A 19,521-nucleotide genomic window follows, 5' to 3' on the forward strand; every position below is an offset into this window, starting at 1 on the left:
AATAAAGCATCGTCATTCGTCCTCAAGCATACGTTTTAGACTTTACACGAACGAATTATTCTTAAGAATGTTGTGAATCAAAATATTATATTATAAGTTTATAAACTGGCCTACTATTGGTAAATTGGGATACAAGTTACACAACATGTTTGATGAAAAATAGTATAAAATGATGTATAGGACCATTGATTCTAGGGCTACCAAATTTGACAAGTACAAAGTACTCGGAAAATAAGTTCTGAGTAAGAAATAGTTTTGCAAAAATGGTTTTGATTTTAATTAAACAATTAATTGTAATTTTAACATTTTTTCTCACTAACTGCAACACGATTTACCCCCGTAACGAAATATTACTGCAGGAAAATTATTATTATTACAATTTAAAAATCAACAAGAAATCTTTTCAATATTATCAGTTCGTTTTCCTTATGAAACATCCATAAAATTCTAATTAATTTTAAAGAAATATTTTTTCGATTTCTGGATTTATATTCAAACGCGTTGTAACAATACGAAATTTATAATATGCCCTTATATATTTTTTTTTCTAATTTCATACATTTTTAATATTTTAAGTACATTTACATCAATATTTATCATTATTTATTTGTTGGATGTATGCTCAGAAGCATTGCAACAGTATTATATGCATTTTTCTTGTGTGTACTTACTATCACTGCTGTATATCCTACTGGCATGCATATGAGACACAGGGATGAGTAGCTTCCGATACGGTAGTTGGTTCTCGCCTCTCTAATGAGTATACAAATGATGTAGAGGCAGCTACTCCCTACCAATGACAGGAGATGCCTTCTACGGGAAGGGTTGATCTGTGGCCAGTGATGGTCCGTAGCACTCAAATTTAGTTCCCGCCGATGCTATCATTGTGGTCATATATCCATATCCATATAATTTTCCCCGTGTGCCTTCAAGGCAGGTCGAGGCAGCTATTTTACGGTTATGACTGCTGTATAACTAAGAGCAAAATTTTAAAATAAAATAAAAACAGATGAACAACCTTGTCTAAACTTGAAGCATTGCTATTTAAAAGAAATTTTTTTTTTAATTTTTTAAATAATATATTCTATATTATTGTTAAATTACGGGATTTATACAGACATTATTAAATGTTAGTAATTACATTAGCTACATTATTAAATGCCTAATTTCCTAATATTTTTTCTCTCATTTTAATAAATTTAAAAATAGTTTAAGTATATTTTGCAATAGTAGTTTTCATTATTTTTATTACTTAATTTATATTCACAGGCGTTGCGAATGTATTGAATATTAAGCAAATTTTAAAAATAAAAGAAATATAGAGACAAATAAACCTCGGAACAATATAAAGCTACAAATCTTCAAACTAGAGATACAAATCTAGAGATCAAAAGTATATTTCTGTTTCTAATCATTTCTATTCTTAACGACAATTCAGATAAAAAGTAATATCCTAGATCTATTAAAAAAACATGATCACTTCTGAAGCATTGTATGATTAAAATCAGCAGTCAGCATTGTGTGTGCAGCACTGACCATCTGTTGGATTCCAGAGAAGAATTAGCTGCAGCTGTTTTAACACATGCAAAATGAGATAGTATTTTCCTTAACTAAATTGGATCTTTTTCATTCCTGGAGGCTGTTGTAAATTCGTACAGCTTTCCTGAAACTGTTTTTATCTCCTCCGAATGCCATCTGGGTAAGTACTTACTGTTTCCTGCATTGATCGATCATTTTGTTACAGTAACAGTTTATTCTTATGCTCATTATGATAAAATGTCGATTGTCCTTTGGATTTTTTTTTGCATTGTTCTTTGCCTATTTTAGAATTAATTCAGTAGGGAATAGAATTTTATTCACCAATTATTTGCATCCATTTAATTTAATTTTATAGATTTAAGAAATTTATTTTAAATTATAGTGAAGCAAAAATAATAATAAAAAAAAAAAACTGTAAAATAAAATAAAAAACTGAAGAAAATTTTCGTTTATTTTTTGAAATTTTTACAGAAAATTTGTTGAAAATTTTTTTAAATTTTTTATTTTGTATAAATATTTTTGTTTGTTTGTGGTTTTTTTTTTTTTTTTTTTTTTTTTTTTTGGCGCAAAAGCCAATTTTGGCCATGTTGTGCGCCAAGCAAATGGTAAGAAGACAGGGAAGACAATAAAATCATACATATTAAAATATAAATCGAAAGGTATCCAAATACAAATGCAGAAAATAAATGTGCAAGTATGTTAATAATTGTAAATGAAACACTAATGCGATATAAAAGCTACAATAAAGCGATGTAAAAATTCAAACATGAGCAAAAGTTGAAAAGTACTAGATACAAATATAAAAACCAATGCCGGCGTCCTGGCATAGGGGTAGCGCGTCTTCCCCGTGATCTGGGCGTCCCGGGTTCGAGTCCCGGTTTGGGCATGGTTGTTCTTCTGTTGTTCTATCTGTGAGATGTGTGAATGTGCCCTTCTGTAAAAAGGGGTTGTGAAAGCGAATGAGTGATGCGTGAGTGGCAAAGTCGTACTCTTGGCCCTAGTTGGCGCTGCTATAAAAAGTAAGAGACGTCCCCCTCAGGCTTAAATCGCTGTCTTCGTAACAGTGGGCTTGTCAGTGGCAAGTGCCATAAGAAACAAACAAACAAAACAATAAAAACCAATAGTTTTTAAAAATTTAAAAATGTTTGGGTGGAATTTCTCTCCCACCAGGTCTTGTAAAGTTAATGGCGAAGACTTAAAAAAGTGTAGACGGAAGGAATTAAAAAATGGGCATTCAATTAAAATGTGATTTATTGTAAAATGCACATGACATGTTGGGCACTTTGGCGCCGCCTCGCCAAAAATGAGGTGCCTGTGCATGTAACGAGTATGTCCTATACGGAGGCGAGTCAATTTGACATCAAATATTTTTGGAAAAAATTTTTTAACATAACATTTCGCCTTTTTTTTTTTTTTTTAAGAAAATTTATTGTAACATTTGTAAAAAGTCCTTTTATAATGGTACTGTGACGCAGTTTATCCATATGCTCAACATGATAGAATTTCGACTGTTCTTTGCACATGTGCAAAATGTTTTTCCATATTTAAATTTTGTAGGAAATAAATTATTCAAGAAAAGAATTTTATTCACCAATTATTTGAATCCAATTTAATTTAAAATATAGCTTTAAAAAATTAATTTTAAATTATATTGAAGTAGACAAAATTAAAATTACTGTAAAATAAAATGAAATTCTGAAGTAAATTTGTGCTTATTTTTTAGAAATATTAACAATAAATCAGCTAAAAAAATCATTTTTAGAGGCTTTGTTATAGATAAATATTTATAAAAAAAATTTTAACTTAAAAAAAATATTGACAAAATTGTAAAATGCAATTTTATAATGTTGCGCAAATAAATACTAAAAACTTTTCAAAAATTCGATATTTTAAATTAAATTAAAATAGAAATTATAATTAAAAATTCGACATTTTAAAAATTTATCGTAAATAAATATTGAAGAATTTTTTCAAATATAAAATAAAACTCCAATCATATTTTTAAAAAAAAATTCAAAAAATTATCAAAAAAACATTTTTAAAGTCATTTTAAAAATATTTTTGCAGATAAAAATGTTTAAAAAGAATGTACTGTTTTAAAATATCAAAACAGGCCTTCGAATTTTTCTATTTACTTTACTTTGAAAATAAATCAAAGCCCCCCTCCTCCGAAAAAAGATATAAAAACAGCTGCACTTTGTCTTCAAAGTCCCGCTAATCGGTAACATATGCCAGTTAATTATTGTGTAGGAGTTTAGGAAAACCTATTAATTTCTTGTATAACGTAAAAAAAGAGTGCGGAGTGTTTTTAATTATTCAATTACTTTCTTCTATGCAATTACTTTTAATTACATAGAAGAAACCGCACCTGTCTTATAAAGAATGTTGATATTAATCAATTATATTATGAGTTATATGCATGCTGAAAATTCTATTTTATTATCCGGTTGAAAAAAAAGTTTATAACTACTTTACATAATCCATCACAACTTTGACTTTCGTTTTCTTATCTTAATATAACAGTTCAAAGAAAATTATTTCGATGTGAAGTAATTTGTTATAAATTTGAATTTCTCTTTTCCTATTTTAAAAAAGGAAAATTTCTAAATGTCAAGATAAAGTTGGACAATAAGACTTTTGCAAATTATATTTGTCATTCTGTAAATTCAATAAATCAATAACTAAACAAGTTAGATTAATGAAGCTTGGTAGTTATATTTATATTGAAATTAAAGAGTTTAAAGAAATTTGACACAAAAAAATCTACCGGTTTCTCAGTCCATCTATTGTATATAAATAAGATATCTCAAAAAATATAAAGCAAGATGGGTAAAATAATGCATATAGTATTGTCATCGAAATTGTATATCTAAATAGAATTTTAGACCAAAATAATCACTTCAAAAAAAGTATTCTATATATGTGCACCTAATGATTTAAAAATGGGATAATATTGTTTTGGTAATCTTGAAATCAAAATGATAAATATCAATCAAAGCTTCAATTCTATAAATTTTGAAAAAGTCAAATTTTGAGATATACTGCACAACCCGTTTATTTAATTCTTTACATAATTATTAATATAGCATATTAAATCGTTTGCATGATTCTTTTCATATAATTAAATCCCATATTCAATTATACAGCGAAGATAAATTGGATTGTCGAAACTGCAACCACAAAATGGTGTAATGGAATTATATGAGAAAAAACAATATGGAAAGGAATACTGCTGATTTCACTTAACTTAGTGACAATTTTTTCCCATTTAAAGCTTTTCTTCTGCTGAATTCCATTTCAATATATTTTTATATTCATTTCATATATCGACTTGCAAATTCTTTCCTTTCTTTTTTTAAAATTCCATTAAACAAAAATGACTGATATTATTTTGAATGACTTGAAATCGATGAATAAAATAACATTTTCAATGCAACTATTTTAAATTAATAAAAAATGATGACAAAGAAATTTTAATACCACTAACTACTGTAGTTTTATTCTTTCTTTGCATATTAATGAAAGATTTTTGTTTTATTTTTGAGCAGAAACTTTTTGTGAATGTCAATTTATTTTCGAATTGATCTCTATCTCTAGAAATAATAATGAATATTGTGTGTGTGTGTGAGCGTGAGTTGACATCTGTAGATTAGACCGCTAAATTTAGAACTACAGAATTTTTTATTTACAATCTTAATCAATTAAAAGAGATTTGACATTTTCTGCGATAACTTTAAAATATATTACAGCATAAAAGTAATTTTTAAATCATTTTAAAGCTTTAAAATTGTCAAGAATTATAAAACAGAAAATATACTGAATTATATATGAAGCGATGAATTTTGAAGTGTTGCATGTACTATGGATAATATTCATGATTTAGGTAAAATATCCAAATAATATTCATTAAAAATAATTTTGATTCAAAATAAAATCAAGTACTGCAACAAAAACAAAACATAAAAATGAAATGGAAATAATAAAAAAGCTTAACAAATGACGGAATTTTAAATTTTTTATAATTCTACTGCAATTGCCGCAGCAATCAAAAATTTTATTTAAAAACATGCTTAAGAAAAAGAAAAACACCGCTTCAATGCGGAAGAAAATAAGTATTACTAAACTAAAAATGTTGTTGCAAAATATGATTTAAAACATCTTTTAAATTAGCAACCCTTTATTGAAATTAAATTTGGGTCATTGATTGAATATTTAGTATAAAGTCATTATTATATCCATAATATTTGCAAAATTTATCGTATGGAAAAGCCAAATTTTTATTAATTTTAATTAATTAAAATTTCAAAAAAATCTCTCCACTACTCACATGTTTACTCTCGGTTTCATTTATATGACAAGTTTTATAATTCTAGATCAAACGGTTTAGCTAATAGAGAACAAAATCTCATACATATTTTCTTTATTATTAGTATAGATGGCAATACAAATTTAGAGGCAATAGAGATGACTTCATAAAGTTGCTTCAAGTTTTTTTTTAAATATTTAGTTATGTTTCCATATTCAATATAAGAAATATATTAGGATTAATTTTTTTCTACAATTTTAATTTCAATGGTTCTGATAGAAAATCTAAATGTTGTTTATATATTAGTATTTTTATAAATAAAATTATAGTGTTCAATCTAAGAAAGTATATAAACAGAATTAATAATAAAGTTTTAGTTTGAATGAATCATTAATAAATGAGTTAAATCATTTTCTGTTATATAAATATATAGATAGTTGTTATCATTAAACGTGATATGTTCAGTATCAAAATCATGCTGAATAAAGTAAATAAAGTTGTGAAAACGATAATAAAATAAAATAAAAGTTTTTAATTTTTACGCTTTTCTTTTTCTTTTTGGGCATCTGATCAAACTGCAGACGAAAAAAAATCATGCTGAATAAAGTAAATAAAATTGTGAAAACGATTATAAAATAAAAAAAAATGTTTTTAATTTTAAGCTTTTATTTTTCTTCTTGGGCATCTGAACAAACTGCAGACGATAAAAAAAAATCGAAATAAACTGGAAATAAAAAATGATACTAAGTAAATAAACAAAGAAAAAACAAAGTTTATTCAAACGATGCTATCGGTATTTAAATCGTATCAAAATAATTTTCATGGTTCTTGTATGGATGACAGCATATTAAATCAACGAAGAATTAAAATTCATTCCAAAAACAATTAATTAGATATAAATTTAAAAGTTATTTAATTTGCTTTAAATTAGGGATAGATATTCCAGCAATTACTTCAAAAAATTGGAAAAAACATAGTGAGGATTATATATTAAAAGTTTCTCAAAATTTAATATATAAAGTTAGATATTCAACAAAATTTTATCAATAGGGCAACTGTTGGATGGGTAACCAAATTTTTTATATAATCATCAGAAACAATATCAAGAGAAAATACATATCTCATAAACCAATACTAAGAATTCATTTAAAAAATGCTGGGGTATAAATTTATAGATTCGAATTTCGAAGTGTATTAAGTCACTTTTACGATTACATCTGTGACAAAATTTACGACTCTAAAAGTCATCTGAACACAGCAGATGCACAAATATTTACTTTCATAAACATAAATTATAGACGATATGTGCCATTTGAACATTTTTTTTATTTTAATAATTTTAATAAGATTTCAATTCATTTCTTGTAAGCTAATACTTTCGAAATATCCCACAAGGAAACATTCTGAAAGTTTTCAATTGTAAATACTTCTAAAATTTAAGTTTTAGAAAACATTTTTTAAATCCAAGAGCTATTTCTAATTGCATATTTTTTTTATAATTTTTTCCAGTATTTCATAATAGGTTTCATAAAATTAGGCATTGATTTCCTTCTACTGCTGATATTTTTTTTTGTTGTTCTTGTTAAACGCATCAGAAATTCTTAAATGTACCTTAATATCAAATTTGAAATTTAAAAAAAATTTAAATGATACCTGGAGCCTATTTCTTATATAGTTTTACAAAGCAGTTATTTCAGAATATTCATAATAAATTTAAAGTTAGTTAAATTTTTTTTTCCTAAAATGCATTCTCCACACACACATTTAAGCATTGTTTTATAATTCTCATCTAAACTTCCATTATTTATTCCTTTAAATTCTTTATTTGTAAATGATTATTTTTTCAAATCCAGATAAAAGTAATATTTACAATCCATTTACGATATTAATTATGAAAATATTTATGATGAATTTCGTTATGATATTTACGTATGTCATTATTTTTAATGATTGTTTAGATAATTATGACGCCATAGTTTTAATTTTCTAAAGAAACTTATATAACTGCTAATATGATAGGGTTTTTAGATCTTAAATTTGCATACACGAATAGTAATAAAAATTTCAAACAAATTGATTTACCATTTTTTTCAAGTATTTCTTAATAGGCTACATAAAATTAGGCATCGATCAATTGTAAAGCATTTTTTAAGAAGATTTTATAAAATTCTTTGCAAATCCATATAAATATATAACGTATTTTCTTAGGCTAAACTATATGCATTTAAAAATGTGTTATACTAGAAGATATATATAAAATTAAATCATCACAAAATAAATATAATTCTGAATAATTGTACTTATTTGCAAACATCAAGAATTATCTCATTATTAAGTTGCATAAAATTGATGACTCATTTCAAATAAACACTTACCTTATCCATTCATATTAATTTCACTTAGTTAAGCAGTTTGCCTTAGATTACGTGATAATGGTGGAAGCAAAGATTGCGATAGAAAACTGATAACTTATGATGTAATATACGTGTAAAAAAGTCTGGAAGTCTTTTATCTAAAGTGTTAAAAATTGATATGATAAGAAACATATGGTAGTTCCTTTTTGTATATATAAAAGTTTATAATATACTAGGTGGAACCCGGCGCGTTGCTGCCGAAGAAGAAATAATTTGGAAGTATCGTTTGAAATAGCTACATTATTTAATTAGGAATGATATTTATTTTCTTGTCGACAGTGAATACATTCATTGAAATTGAATGATATATGAGGGAAAAGCAGAAATAATATTTATTCTATTTTTTGACTTAATTATTCAAGTGCTTTATTGTAGACAATATTTTTTTGTTGTTTCTCCGTCTTCAGTAAACGTAAATAAATTTCTTGGCTATCCGACTCGTGAGAATCCAACATGCAACTGGTCATGTGAAAAATATGGATTTTCTAGGTTCAATTCGTATACTTGAAGTGATTGAACTTGCGCCTTGTTGATGGCCATCGAGAATGCAAGTCAAATGGGGAACTGCAGTTGTTTGAAATCAAAAAGCATGTCGGTGGGAATAATGAGAATGCGTGGAATGAACACATCTTCTTCATTTGACTTTCCGCTAAGAATAGTTGCCTCGATTTTTGCCGCATATTGGTTTTCTGATGTGAGTGATCACTTAGTACAAAAACGTTATCTTTCGATTTTTGCCACATGTTGATCTTGGGATTCTGAAGCCCGTGAATTGCAATTCGTAAACGATCTGCTTCATTGCTCGTTTGTCATTCCTCGTATGTTTGAGAAGCTCGAATTCGCTTATTTCTACATGCTGCGATAGAAAAGTTACGAACGTTTGGGATTTTTTTTTTTTTTTTTTGACGAAGCAATCAGCAGGATATACGCTTGTTTAACCAAATGTCGCTTGTCGATTCACTGAATAAATAAAAAAAATACTGTTTGCACTGGAAAATTTGTTATATATAATTTACCTTGATCGGCATTGATAATAGTAATTCTATTTTGTGCGTGCGAGATAAACTCTGACTAATTTGTGCGGTTCAACGCAGCCAAAATATTGTGCCTGTTGATGACAATATCGTGTATAGATGACTATTCATTAACGAAATGAAAAACAAATTAGCGCTTGCACTAAATATTTTCTCTTTCATTTCATTCACATTGATTGGCAGGAATCATAATAATTTTATTTTGTTTGATATATGTGCTATTAACACGCAATGACATGTGCCGTTTACTGTTTGCTTTTCGCCAATTTCAAAATAATGTTGAATTATAGAAATGCATGATTTGTTAGTAAATTTTATTGCGTTCAAAATAAATTCTAATAATTGCATTATATCTATAACCTTCGCTCAAGTGCGAGCAATAAGTTGGCAAAGTTTTATCGCAATTAAATGAACAGTACGGCGGCGCATAAAATGCCAACAAACAAAAACTCAGTTTTATATACTAGATATGAAGATATGATAACTTTACAATATTCTGTAACCTTTGCGCAGGTGCAAGCAGTAAGTTGACCAAGATTCATCGCAATCGGTTGAACGGTACGACAGCTCATAAAGAAAGAACAAACCAAAATTCATTTATTAGATAAAATATTCAATATATTAGATAAAACATTATTTATTTTTAAAAATTTATTTCCTTTGTTTAAGATAACACATTGAAAAGTTTAGCTTTGAAAGGCATTTGCCTAGACCTATATTTTTATGATGGGTAGGGAGTGAGGTATAGGACCTTTATTGGTGAATATGCAAGGAAATTTCAGGAAGTCTTCTCCTGTTGATTTACCTGATTTCACATCACGCAAGAAAAAAATAGAAAGGATTTACAATTAAGGGAAATACACCATACTGTTCAATGTCAGACGATATAGACAATTACATGTGTCTTGTGATTGTGTCATCACGTAAATACTCTAAATGACACAACACTATTTTCACTATTTGGTACTGGCTTGCGCAAATTTTAATTCGTTAAGAATTATTTAAAAATAATTTATTATCTTCACTTTATAAATTCACATTGATGGATCTTACTGAATTCTTTCTGAGTTTCTTTTTTGAAAAATACATTTTATCCACTTCGCTTTTTATTTTGCAGATTTATCAAAGATAATTTATTACAGAATTTTTGCTCAGTTATGAAATATTTATAGCACAATGCCTTTAAAAAATTTAAAAATTGAACAGCGTTTCAAAACACGTTGTTATGAAACTTCCATAAAGTAGAAAAAAAATTGTTTTTCATCAAAGCTTAGGAGAGCGGAACAAAAGCATAAAAGTGTAAGGCGTTGAGATCAGTAAGAGTTTTTTATCAATTTATATAAAGTATATATAAATTGAAATTTTAACATCATTTATGATATCTATATTAGCGTTTACCCTTGTGACTCTTAAAAGGGCTAGGCTATATAAAGCTAGTTCAGCTACAAAATAGGCAATTTGAGAAACAGTTTCTGGGTCACTTGATTTCACTTTCCGAATGTAGACTAAATTTGAACCTTCTTTTCAATAGTTAAACAAAAATTTTAATCATTATCTACCAGAAGAAAGACAAAGTTCTGATAAGCCTTAAGTGTAAAAAAAAAAAAAAAAAAGGCAATTTGTTTCAAGAACCCAGCGGGCTTGAATAATATTAACAAAGAGATATTACGAGGCTGAGTATAATACTCCGAAGTTAATGCATTGTTTATTTTTCGACCTCTAGCTGTATTAATATTTTAATATATACAAATTATTTTAAAAAATTATCAAAAACACCAACGTACTTACATAACTGCAAATAAGTTGCTTATCGTAAAATTCTTCATTTGTCAAGCTTCTTGGATTTTTTTTTTCCTTAATGAATTTTTTTTCTAAATCATTACAAAATAAAAATAAAAAAATAGTATTTTTTTCAGGGCATCAAAAGGAAATCCATTAAAATTTCTTATTAATTCGGGTTTTTTTTTTACTTATTTGTATTACGAAGTATAAAGAAAGAATTCTAATCATCATCAAAAAAAAAAAAAAAAAAATCGAACTCAAGATTTGGAAGAATTGCCACTTTTTAAATCTCCGTGAGTTCGAAAAACAAAGTTTTGGAAAATGTCCGTCTGTCTGGACAGACATGACCCAAAAACGCTTTGAGTTAGACGGATAAAATTGGATATACGGCCTTTACATCAAATTTATAGATTTCTATTAAATTTTGTGCAAAGTCCATTCAAAAGAAGTCTGTCTGTTCCGCTGTTTGAATATAAATTAAAACAATAACCAAAATGAAGAGAACTAGATGGATAAAATTCGGTGCATCGTTTTAACATCTGTCGTGTAGATATGGCGAGGTCTGTGCCAAATTCAACAAGGCAATTGACAGATTGTCGATCTGTTTTTTTCAGAAACATTTAAACATAATAACTTAAAAGTGCAATGACTTAAATATATCCAATATGGTATTGGATTTTGTGGCTACAAGTGGAGGTTTGAATTTTTGAATTTTAGTTTCTGTTAGTTGAGAAGAAGAAATTTTAAATTTTTGTTTCTGTTAGTTGAGAAGAAGAAATTTTGAATTTTTGCTTCTGTTAGTTGAGAAAAAGAATTTTTGAATTTTTGTTTCTGTTAGTTGAGAAGAAGAAATTTTGAATTTTTGTTTCTGTTAGTTCAGAAGAAGAAATTTTGAATTTTTGTTTCTATTAGTTGAGAAGAAAGCATCTAAAACATCTTTCAGGTACTTTTAACCACATGCCAGGGAATGATCGCCAAAACGGTCGCCAAGGATCACACGATAGATTCAGAAAAATGCTAAATTCACGTTAAAAGTTAATATTTAGTAACTATTGTACGTCATTCCATGCAAGGAATTGCATTTTTATTTGGGAGAATGGAAGAAAGTTTTGAAGAGACCACTCCAGCTGGTTTAAATTTGTATTAGGAGGCCACATCTGGAATTCTTTATTGATAAATTCATATATTTTAAATTGTCATCTTTGAAATTATCGAAAACATTTATTTATTTTTTGCATTAACTTTCTTTATTAGTCTCAGTTGGGTGTTGAACTCCTTTTTTCAATGATTACAAAATATTTTTCAGAGTCAACAAGTTTTATCTTTTGTTAACATAAATTTAAAAAATTAAAACCGAACCATAAAAGTTCAAACATTTTTTAATAAAACTTTGATATAATACACACTAGTATTCCTATTGTCTTGAGAGAAGTAAGGTATGAACTTCCTTACAGACCTGGAGTGATCGCTATACGAATTTTTTCTTTTCCTATAGCATTATTTTTATTTAAAAAAAAAAAAAAAAAAAAAAAAAAAACATTTTCAAACATTTTTTGCAACAAAAAAAAACTTTTTTTTTCGTGGTACAGCATTTTATCTCCTCGTGTATTAAATATACAAAGATAAAGTATTTAATAGTCAAAAAAATTTGAACTCGAGATTTTGACGATTTAAATTTATTTAATGTATTACACTTCCCAGAAAGCGAAAAACATATTTTGAGAATTGTGCTTGAATGTCTGCTTTGTAAAATAATAACAAGAAAGTACTTTGAGCTAGATGAATGAAATTTGGCATATGATTTCTACGCCACTTTAGTGGATTTCTATCAAATTTTCAGCAAAATCCTTCCATGGGATATCTGCTTGTCCTGCTATTCGAATATTATTTAACACCATAACTATAAACTGAAGAGTGGTAGTAGATAAAATTTAATATGTAGTTTGAACATTTAAAATGTAGATGCCGGCGTTCTGGCATAGGGGTAGCGCGTCTTCCCCGTGATCTGGGCGTCCCGGGTTCGAGTCCCGGTTTGGGCATGGTTGTTCTTCTGTTGTTCTATCTGTGAGATGTGTGAATGTGCCCTCCTGTAAAAAGGGGTTGTGCAAGCGAATGAGTGATGCGTGAGTAGCAAAGTCGTACTCTTGGCCCTAGTTGGCGCTGCTATAAAAAATAAGAGACGTCCCCCTCAGGCTTAAATCGCTGCCTTCGTAACAGCGGGCTTGTCAGTGGCAAGTGCCATAAGAAACAAACAAACAAACAACAAACAAAATGTAGATATGTAACGAACTTGGTCCAGATGTCTCTATTCTAATCATGGAACATACTTCCTAAGGGAAGTGGTCGAATATCACCCTTAATACGTAACTCCAGTTCTTTTGCTGTTGCGACGACGATCATTCAGATTATCCAAGTTCTTAGAAAGTTCAAATACTTTAAACACTTTATAACAGCGGTTTTATAAAATTTACTTCCATTTGTAAGATATTAAGATTTTCAAATTTTATTCTAAGCCACATACTTTTATTGAAATTACATTAACCATTATATTATTTCGATATATCATATTAAAATGCTTACATATTTTTCTATTTTTTATTCATCTAATTAAAAATTTAATTAGCATCTAAATAAAAATAGATTTTTAATAAGAGCGTCTGTAAAAATATTTGAAACAAAAATACTGAATAAACAATTCGTTATAATTCGTTTTAGTTCTTCTAATATTTGATGGCCTAATTAAATAAGACATTGAATTCTAAAAAATATAGCACTACTGCTATGTTCTCAGGAAAAAATTAAACTTTGTTTTTTTACTAAATATTATTATTCTTTCACTTTTTGATATTCTTATTAAATTTAACAATGTGTTTACAATCCGAAACAAGATAATTGTTTGTTAAGATACTCTTTAATGAAGGTTTTCAAAAATATGCTCCTAACAATAGAATATTCGAAAATTCTTCGGAGGCAGGTGAGTTTTCTTGATGATGGTTTAGTTTACTTACCTTCGCGTGGTTACTTCCATTCACGATTTTTCTTCATTCAGTAAGTAAACATAACGTCAGATATGGATTTAAAGCTCGTGGCATTTCTAGGAAAAAATACACTGTGATCATAATATAAGAATTCATTCGAAACATTCTGTAGCTGCAAATAATTATCGCAACTGCGCCAATTTTTTTCCAGTCTTAAGTTGTAAGTCTTGTAAGTTTCACAATAAACAGGAGTAAAATGTTTCTTTTATATTTAAATAAGGTTCGACTGAGAGGACATTTTTTGGATCAATCAAAAACTGAAGAAAAAGAAAATGTTTTCGATTCACTTTATTTCACAGAAAACATAATAATTCAATATTCATTTTGTTGTTTTTGCAATACTTTTTATTGTTATTGCTATAGATATTTAGTTGTTATTGCTATACTTATTTCCAATACTTATATGTTTCTTCTCAAAAATTGTCAATGTATTTTTGAAAGTGTCAGCAACGTGTAAGGAAAATGCAAGTAAGTATTTGGGAAGGTTTTAAGAAGGTGTAAAGAGTATTTAAAAAAATCAAATTTTTCTATGGATTTTTTTTATAATAACTGATATGAAACTTCCAGAATACGTGGCTATACGCTTGAGAAGCCTTATAATGAAAATTACATTAAATACTTTATATATTAGTGGATCAGTGAATATTTCTGATAAATGAGTTAAACGGTGCATACGAAAAAAGACAGTAATACTTCTTCTATAATTTCAAATGCAGATATATATTTCTCAAATTATAATTAATAACATAAATTTTTGCATGCTATTTACATTACGACATCAAATTTTCTGGATAAAACCCTTTCATTTTTACATGATCTTACATTAATTCCTTTGCATCAGTTGTGAAGAAATAGTTTTGTTGACGTATTTTGTTAAAACTGGCGCCCTCAGAGTTAGATCTCAACCTCATAAATCATTTTCAAGATGAAATGAAATGTTTAATTCGATTTAGACCCCCACCTCCTTACATCAAACACTAAAGTAGCATGGTGTGCCATTCTTGCAGAAATGTTTCAAGTACTGTTTGGTTTAATTATATTAACTTCCCATTTGGAACCCACTTTATACTAAGTCACATCCTTTTGCTGAAACTCTGTTAACTATTATACTATTTCGATATATCATGTAGAAAATGTTTATAAATTTTTCTATTCTTCATTCATTTAGTTACAAATAAAATGCATTTTTAAAAAGGATGTCTGTTAAAACATTTAAAACAAAAATACTGAACAGACAGTTCGTCATAATTCATTCTATTTCTTCTAGTGTTTGATGACCTAATTTGATAAGAATTCAGTTCTGAAAAAACATAGCTCTAATGTAATGTTCTCAGTAAAAACTGAAGCTTTTTTTACTAAATATCATGAAAGATCTTTCTCTTTTTTGATATCCTTATTAAACTTAACAAAGTGTTTACAATGTGAAACAATATAATTGTTCGTCAGAATACTCTTTATCGAATTTTTTCAAGAATAATCAACTAACAATAGAATAGGACCCAGCAATAACCAAGTAGCTATTTGGAGACAAACCTACATAGTTTTGAACTTCGAACAGGTGATGAGGACGATATTTGAGTTGGCAGGCTTTCTTTACGTTTCTTCAGCATGCCAATAGAATAAGAGAATAAATTTTCCAAAAACTATTATATAGACCTTCTTCATAGGATAAAAGATTATAATGGAGAAAAAATGGTGGTTTCATTTTGCATTATCAATAGAAGCATTTATAGAAAAACGAAACATAAAGGTATCATTTTATAAGCATAAAGGTATCATATACAATCAAAACATAAAGGTATCATATATAAAGCAGAGGATTTTTAGTTATGCAAGCATATTGACTTACATAATACTTCAATTTTAATGTACAGTACACTCCCGATTATCCGCGGAATTGGGTGGCGCGGCCGCCGCGGATAACAAAAATCGCGGATAATCCAAATAAAGCTAAAAACGGGTATAGCAAAAAAGAAAACAGTCATTGCAACTTTGAAAAATTGTTTTATGTGCAATAAAACGTAAAATAAACAGCAGGAAATTTTTAACTAACGCTTAATATTTTAGTATATCCCTAAAAACTAACCTAAAATGCATTTTGTTAATGAAAACAGAAAAGTGCTTTGTATTTACGAGAGGCGTCAAGGATACACAGAAAAATGAATACATACGTACTGTTTTAATACTGTAATGTATTAGGTAATTACAAAAGCATAACGGTAAAACTGCACCGTTTTGAAAAAATCAGTAAAAAAAAAAAAAAAAAAAAAAAACTTCGTGTGGCAGGCGCGGATAATCCGCACCGCGGATAACCCGCCCGCGGATAATCGGGAGTCTACTGTATTTGCGAAAAAAATGAATGACATAATAAAATTCATTGACACTGAAGCCTATTTTATTGCAATTTAAAATACATACTTAATTTATGTTTATACAAAAGCCTTCAGAGTGTTTCTAAATTTAAAAAAAAATTCACGTGTTTTCGAAGATTTAAAGAATATAAATTTGTCGAAAAACCTCATCATGCAGCTGATCTTAAAAGGTTAGATTTTTATTTTAAAAAAATAGTGTCTGCGAACAAAAATTTCTCAGTGTTTTTTTTTTTTTTAAATTTAAATCTGCCATTACAGCTCAATGTCAGTTTTCAGATTCCATAATTGATAGGGTGTTTGCAATATTAGTTGACGATATTCATACATTCAAACTTAGAATTACAGATGCTATGTCTACTGAAAACGCTAGACAATACTTCGTAATACTTCTTATAATGCAATATTTAATCTGATTTCGAGAGAACTCAGATTGAAATTTCCTGATGCAAGTAACTTCATTAAATACGTCTTTACGGTATATCGAAACAACCATATGCCAAATTATAAATATTTGCAACAATTTTTTACATTCAGGAAAAGACCAGCCAATAATAGCTCCTGTTTAAAAATAACGATTGGCCTATTTGGGGGCAGACCGTATTACCTTGAACGGAGTTCAGATAATAAGGCTGGCACTTGAATTGGTATCCCCTCTCCAAATTTATGTGCAACACCAGCTATCTCCCTTCAGAAACAACTGAAATGCAACTCACAGTAATTCCAATATCTTTCTAAATTTTAAATGTAAAGAAATTTTAATTTAAAAATTTTAAATGTACGAAAAAAATAAGTTGTATTTCTATCAAACGCAGTTAAAAATTATTTTCTAAAACTATTCGTGTTGCTTCCAATATTTAAATTATTATGAATTTTAATATAATGCTTTGCGGATTACTTCCACATATTTTCAAAGCACTTTGTCGTTTGGAAAAAAATTCTACATCTATACTTATAATAAAGCTCAATGTGTGTGTGTTCGCGCTCTACAGGTCAGACCGTTTGACATACAACTAACAAATGTGACACGTGTATACCTTGGAGGTTGGGATTGTGCACCTCGGAGATAATTTTTTTTAAATTTTTAATCAGAATTGTAAATAATTAAAAATTAAGCGAAATTTCGTTATTTTTTAGCTATAACTTTTGAAGAAATAATTATAGCACAAAATTGATTTTTACATCATATTGAAGTTCCAAAAATAATCTTTTCAATGATCCTAATGTTTTTAACCTATAAATTATTTTTCTATTTTTAATGATTTTTTAAAAATAATTTAATTATATTTTTCATCGTTTATTTTGCACAAAATAAAAATAAAATGTAAATTGTCCTAGCACATTACGAGTGCATTGTAAAAAATTATCTTTTACCTTTTTACCCTCAAATTGACATAAGCTGAAATTTAAAAATAAGTTAAATTTTGCTGCAAATTAAATCTAGAAGAATTTAATTTTCAGAATGTATCTATATAAAATGGAAAAAAATCTGAAATGTGATATTTTTTAAAAGAAATGAATGCGAGAAAAAATTTTCTGTGACACTTAAAACAGCTACATAATTAATTCAGTTTCATTTAAAGCACATATAATTTACTATATAAAGGTTATCTACTCTGATCTCTCAGTCGAAGCTAATAAGAAATGAACCATTATCATGAAATTCTTTCCTCGCATCTAATGTGAAATTTATAAATTTTTCCTATTTTTTAAGGCTTTAACCATTTTTTTAAAAAATTTCCCCCCTCTTCTCATATTAAAAATAAAGAAAAAAATCTTTTTCAATGCTTTGGCAACAAATCAGTAGACATGTGCATTTCAGTGCAATTTTTTTATGTTCAATTAAAATTTTAATTAATTAAAAATGAAATGAAATTTCTGCGTCATTTCGCGATAACTTCCGAAAAGGTTTTCGCACAAAAATAATTTTTACATCAATTTAAAGTTCAAAAAATTTATTATCTTTTTAATGATACCAATGTTTTAACCAATAAATTAGATTCTATCTTTTTAACGAGTTCATGGTAAAGAATTTGATTTTATCAACGAGTGCCCATCACATTGACAATAATTTAATTTAAAAAAATAAGTGAAGTATTTTTGTAAACCTAGAAAAGTACGATCTTCAGCACGTGTCTGTATGAGATGAATAAATTAGAAATATAATATTTCCTAAAAAAATAAATGCAAGACAGAGTTTTCCATGATCTTTCACAATATCTACATTTTTAATTCAATAAATCGGCTTTATTTAAGGCATACATGATTTAATATACAAGGGGTTGAATACAAAGGGAAAATGTACGAAATGTCGTAGCAGCATAACCGTTAACATATTTGCCTCTACCACTATGAGAAAATGTAGCGAGACATCTAGGGATGAGATTGGAGTGGCCGGCGAAGATCAAAGCATGCGTGGGAGCCCGCATGTACAGGAGAGAGCAGAGGCTCTTATAAAGAGCACCGTCCAATTGACCTACTTGTTGCACGATCCTACTTCTTGAATTCCTCGAGCACAAAAGAACCATTAACTCCGATGTGTATTGTAAGACACATCGAAGACTACGCAGGTTCTGTTGTTGTTTCTTATGGCACTTGCCACAGGCAAGCCCGCTGTTAAAAGACAGCGGATTTAAGCCTGGGGGGAGCGCCTCTTGTTTCTAAAGTAGCGCCATCTAGGGCCAAGAGAACGACTTAGCTACACACACGTCACAACCCTTTTTACGGGGCGGACTTCATTCACGCATTTCATTCACTCACAGATCGTAATTTAGATCTGAATCAGAGAACTATCACCCCTGATCCAGTACCCCCAGTGATATTACTCCCGACATGGAGGACTTTGTGACCACGACAGATTTAACGCGCGTCAGCCACCAAGCACGCGGGGAATCTTCGGCCGGCGGGGTTCGAACTCGCAACCAAAGGGACGCGAATCCGACGCTCTACCAACCAGGCTATCCCGGCACAAGCAGGTTCTTCAAGAAAAAAGATCGGAGCTACTCACGGAGGGTATGGTTCTGCTCCATGTCAACGCGA

The 19,521-nt window shown here is 28.6% G+C and overlaps 1 protein-coding gene across 2 annotated transcripts in view; it reads left to right on the forward strand.

The window, feature by feature from the left end:
- The first annotated feature begins 1,509 nt into the window (after positions 1 to 1,509).
- LOC129988378 (chorion peroxidase-like) overlaps positions 1,510 to 19,521 on the forward strand; it is an 86,095-nt gene continuing 68,083 nt past the window's right edge. Inside the window, exon 1 of one of the 2 annotated variants that reach the window (XM_056096596.1) lies at positions 1,510 to 1,699. The gene's annotated coding sequence lies outside the window, so the exon portion shown is untranslated. The remainder of the gene's footprint in view (positions 1,700 to 19,521) is intronic. The other variant, XM_056096597.1, reaches the window with a different exon arrangement.

Source organism: Argiope bruennichi, chromosome 10, assembly GCF_947563725.1.
Source record: "Argiope bruennichi chromosome 10, qqArgBrue1.1, whole genome shotgun sequence".
In the NCBI taxonomy this organism is placed as follows: domain Eukaryota; kingdom Metazoa; phylum Arthropoda; class Arachnida; order Araneae; family Araneidae; genus Argiope; species Argiope bruennichi.